The sequence below is a fragment of the Euprymna scolopes genome, chromosome 6 (assembly GCF_053919585.1).
Source record: "Euprymna scolopes isolate OS-2025 chromosome 6, ASM5391958v1, whole genome shotgun sequence".
NCBI classification, from domain to species: Eukaryota; Metazoa; Mollusca; class Cephalopoda; order Sepiida; family Sepiolidae; genus Euprymna; species Euprymna scolopes.
This window is the reverse complement of record NC_136487.1, coordinates 72945982-72951146: the sequence shown is the minus strand read 5'-3', so window position 1 is coordinate 72951146 and position 5165 is coordinate 72945982. Positions and strand designations below refer to the sequence as shown.

At 32.4% G+C, this 5165-nt stretch overlaps 1 pseudogene; it reads left to right on the top strand.

Annotated features, from left to right (window-relative positions):
- Positions 1 to 578: 578 nt before the first annotated feature.
- Positions 579 to 734, top strand: LOC145278494 (U2 spliceosomal RNA; annotated as a pseudogene).
- Positions 735 to 5165: the final 4431 nt, after the last annotated feature.

The window sequence follows — 5165 nt, the reverse complement described above, 5'->3', positions numbered from 1 at the left end:
AATGTTAAAATTGAAAATCTTTGAGAACCAACAAATGTTAAGATCATATTTATTAAATGATAAAATTATTTTTATATATATATATATATATATATATATATATATATATATATATATATATATATATATATATATAAATTGTCGGTATAGAAACATACCTTTATCAAGGGTAGAAGACTGTCCGTGTTAAAATGTTTTTTTTTCTCTTCATATTTTAGTGGTATTAACACAAGGAAGGCCCAAGTCCTTGTGGATAGAGAGAGAAATGACGCCTGGTTTTACTTTGATGTGTATACGCTAGGTTGGGCGGGAATTTTAAATTAGTAATGTGTTTCACACTTTAGAAAACATTCCGTAATGTTAAAATTGAAAATCTTTGAAAACCAAGAAATGTTACAAAAACTGAGACGTGTGCATGCAAGTATTATCTTTTTTCTTTTTAAAGTCGCGTGCAAGCGACTCTATAAGTCACTCCGTCGGTCCGTCGGTCTGTCGGTCTGTCCGTAACACTTTTGTGCTTGGCCCTTTTGGTTAAGATCAAAGATCTGTTGTTAATAGATGCTGTTCTTGGCTTTTTAAGCTTTTCTTTGCCTTTTGGCCAAGATCAAAGTGTAGTATCTGTTCTTACTACATGGTGTACTTATGTTTGTAAATTTGTGATATAAATAGGGGATCACTTTTCTGTATTAATTTAATGTAAAATGATCACCCACTTTACAACAAGTCAGTCTCAAAGCCATTCAAGTCATTCTTCAGATCATTCAAATTGTTTTTGAAGGATTCCAGTTATTTCTTTTAAGCATTTAAGTCATTCTTAAGGTCATTCGATTCATCCTTAAGTTCATTAAAGTCATTCAAAGTCAATTACTTTTTATTTTTTTGTCATTTCAGCCCATTTTTCGGTCATATTAGTTTATCTTTAAGAATTCCAAGTCAATCGTACATCCACGCATTCATTCATTATACGAGAGCACGCGACGAGTCAGTTAAAAATTTACAAACATACTTCTCGCTTTTTTTTCCGGCAAAATTTCGATAACTCTATCAAAATTCACTCTATCGACAAGTTCCCTCTCTATGGAGAAGATTGCTAAGACTGTAAGCCTTGTCTGGCTCATTTTTTGATCGAAGGTAGTTTTTTATGAGCTCCAGTTTCGAGACAGAGCGCTCACAGCTGGCAACGCTAATAGCTCGGGTAAGGAAAATGCGCAGCAAGAATCACAATATTAGGGACGGAATCCCCAAGGTGGTATCTCTGTACAAAGTTCAAAAGTTCAAGATATCCATTGATTTTGCCTTTTCCTGGATCTTTCACAATATACTATAATCTCTTTCGTTCGGCAAAGAATTTATCTTTTTCTATATCTTCATTCACTTCATAAGCTGACAATCATGATTGTCATCAAGTAGATTTGACGGTGTAAGAAAAGCGTATTTACTTGCATGATTGTGAACTTGCTGAAATCTGCAAGATATTTCTCCAGTCAACCTGTTTATGACAGACAGCATTTCCCATCTCAACTCAGTATCAAATCTCAGTACTGCATCAGTCAATCGTTCACCACCCATTCGTTTCTTTTTGCGGATACGATGCTCTATGCTTATCCCCATTTCAGGGCAGAGTTTGTTTTTTTTACTTGTCTATCGCTGTGTCCACCATCTTTTCTCTATTCTGAAGAAGGCAATCTCTCAAAGTCGTCAGCATGACAGAACTTTTTTGCAGATCCAGCCTGTTTTATTGAAGATACTTCTGGGCATCATTGATTTCTGGGAGAATAGTTTTCCAAAGCCTCAGAAATAAAAGAAACGTAAACAACAATATCGAGTTGAGAATTAAAGATGCATATGATCTTTTGATTCAATTTTCTCCTTCTGTGAGATGTTCCAGGGCAATGACGACTTCCAATAATTTTTTTACCAAAACATTTACAGTATTTGCTCAACTACTCCATCTACTTTCCACAGTCCGCTTGATACTTAGACCGGCCAACTGAATCAAGTCGTCCCAGCGATTTGTAGATGCAGAAAAACTGAACGAGAATAACTGGTCCAGTATGCCAAAAAATGTAAGAGAGTGAACCGCTACAGAAGCGGCATGTACACAAGCTAGACTAATGAATGGTTAGTGCATGGCACAAATAGAGCTTTAGGGTTGATTTCGGAGATTCGTTTCTGCACACCCGATCAGTGACTTGCCATAATAGCAGCATTGTCAAATGCCTGGCCAATACAGTCACCAATCTGCATCCCATCGTTCTCAATTCTCTCAAAATCAGTTTAGAAATTTCCTTTGTGTTTTTAGCTTTTGTCTCGATGAAGCGGAGAAATAAGATACGTGTTACATTGAACACTTTCATTTTTACGTTTTATTTAATTTTCAAATTTCACTCAACGCCTTTAAAGAGATAACCTACCCAGATTTTCAAACCACGCGCGACCACACGTAATTATCTGTCTACAGATAAATCCGCAACTAACATCATATGGACTCAACTCAAATTCTCCCATTCAACACCATGGCGAAGAATAAAAGGAAAAAATATAGACATATATATATATATATATATATATATATATATATATATATATATATATATATATATATATATATATGTAGATTGAAAAAAGAGTGTATATCTCCGAAATGTATCTCTTTAAAAATAAACATTCGTTTATTTTATAAAGGTTAAAAATATCGCGTTGCAGCTATTTGCCTTTAAAGTGTTCAATGTAACACGTATCTTATTTAATTTATATATATACATATATAGAGAGAGAGACCGCCACTACTTCCCCACCCCAAAAACAAGAAACTTACGGGGAAGAGTCTTTCGTTTTATTTTCTATTTTAAATGTTTATGTTTTTGACCACTTTTCCATTATGTTGAGTATTTTATTTCCTATTTTTGAGCGGTTCAGTTTTCAAACATGTGCGCGAACACAAATCTGAAAACGAAGCTTCTCGCTTCTACTTCACGAAGACGAAGAGGGAAGGGACATGTCTCGCCTTTTTGAATTCTTATGACTCTTAAAAAGTTAATATTTAAAGTGAAATATAGAGCGTTTAAAACTGCTTTAAAACACTAATAAATGATTCCGGTAAGTTGTAAAGTCACTATTACAGCCAATGGGAACATTTATTTGTTGTATATTTGATATTTTACCACTTTTTCAAACCTCTGTGCATTGTAAAGTAAACCAAAAAAAATAATTAAAATCCTATTACCAGAATTAATTCATCATAATAAATTTCAGTTTAATCATAAATGTGTCAGTGATTATAAAATGTGTTAATACTTCGAAAAAAATCAATTACTCCGTGATTGTTTGAAACTTGACAGAAATTCGCCAGTATATGAATTATTGAATAGAAAGCTACTTAAATAGTATTTGAGGTGTAGCGCTTAGTTCCCATTTAAAATGATATCCCCTGATATGACGATCATAAAATCTGTTTACAGTCGATTTTTATTCCGTACTTGTGTAATGTTTCTTCAGTTCAAAAATTCCGTAATTTCCTGTTTCTAATTTTCCGTTGTATCATTTAATTGTCAGTGATGTTTGAAAGTATTTATCTTGACAAAAATGTTTTGTTTAATTTTTCAACATTTTTTGGAACATGTAAATCAACTGCTTTCTTTGAAAGGTTACCTAGAGAATTTATGCAACTTCTTTTATAATTTTGTTTTACAAATAAAATAAATTTACATCGTATTTTGATGTTATCATCATTTTAGTTTTAGTGATAATTTTAAAACAATAAATATTTATCATTATTACCAATAATGAAAAATTAAATTAAACATTGGAAACGATCGGTTTCGGAATTGCATATTACGGACCGATTTTTCTGATTCCGATACCTCCAAATGTTCCGATTTTTAAAGACCTTTTCGGTATAAAATTTCAAATTTTTTGTTAGTTTTTATATTTTTTATTATTTCCTACCTTTAACCTGTCAAAATGCCGACCCTTGACATGTGCCGCTCGTAAAAAAGGGACACATTTATCCGAATATTATACCTCCAAACGTTCCGAGTTTTTTACAACCTTTTCTGTAAAAAATTCGATTTTTTGTTAGCATTTATTCATTTTTTTTTCTATTTTCTATTTTTATCCTCTCAAAATGCCGCCCTCTTAAATGGGCGGTTCGTAAAATTGGGACACATTTTTCCGATTCCGATACCTTCAAAAGTTCCGATGTTTTTACAATCATTTCGGTAAAAAAAATGTAATATTTGTTTACTTTTATTTATTTTTTGTATGTTCTATTTTCATCCTTACAAAATGCCGTCCCCTGACATGATCCGCTCGGAAAATATGGACATATTGTTCCGTTTCCGATACCCCCAAAGTTCCGACTTTTTTTACAAACTTTCGGTATAAAATTTCAAATTTTTTGTTAGCTTTTATTTATTCTTATTTATTTTCTCTGTTTTCTATTTTGTATTTTTAACCTCTCAAAATGCCGCCCCCTCGTATGTGCCACTCGTAAAATAGGGACACATTTTTCTGATTCCGATACCTCTAAAAGTTCCGATTTTTTACAACATTTTCGCTAAAAAATTCCGATTTTTTGTTAGCTTTCATTTACTTTTTCTATTTTCTATTTTTACCCTCTCACTAATAAAATAGAGACACATTTTTCTGATTCTGATATCTCTAAAATTTCATATTTTTTGTTAGCTTTCATTTATTTTTATTTATTTTTTTTTACCCTCTCAAAACCGCCCCCCCCCCGTTGCTACGCCACTGCCCATGCTACTTTAAAACTACCTGACATCATTTTCAGACAGCCTTTCGACTGTCTGACATTTGGGCTTCCGTATAATACATGTTTACAAAATTTTCGTTTCTCATGATTCGTGATTCTCGCTGGGTAGGGGTGGGGGGCTAATAAAGCTACTTTTTGTACAAACAAGGTGGTTTTTTTATTTAATTCAATATCTTAGGACTTTACTTATTAATTTTTAAATAAACACAGAAAACAAATATTAAATCATTCAAAGGATTTTTACAACGAATTTATTTAACTTTAAAATTTAGCTGAAATTGTCAGCCGAGAAAACATTTTTCATTATAACTTTTTTCTCACGTGTACAAGTATTATTTTCCTTTTGGGAATTAACTTTAGTCTTTAATCTTTCAAATGCAACCAAAAAGTA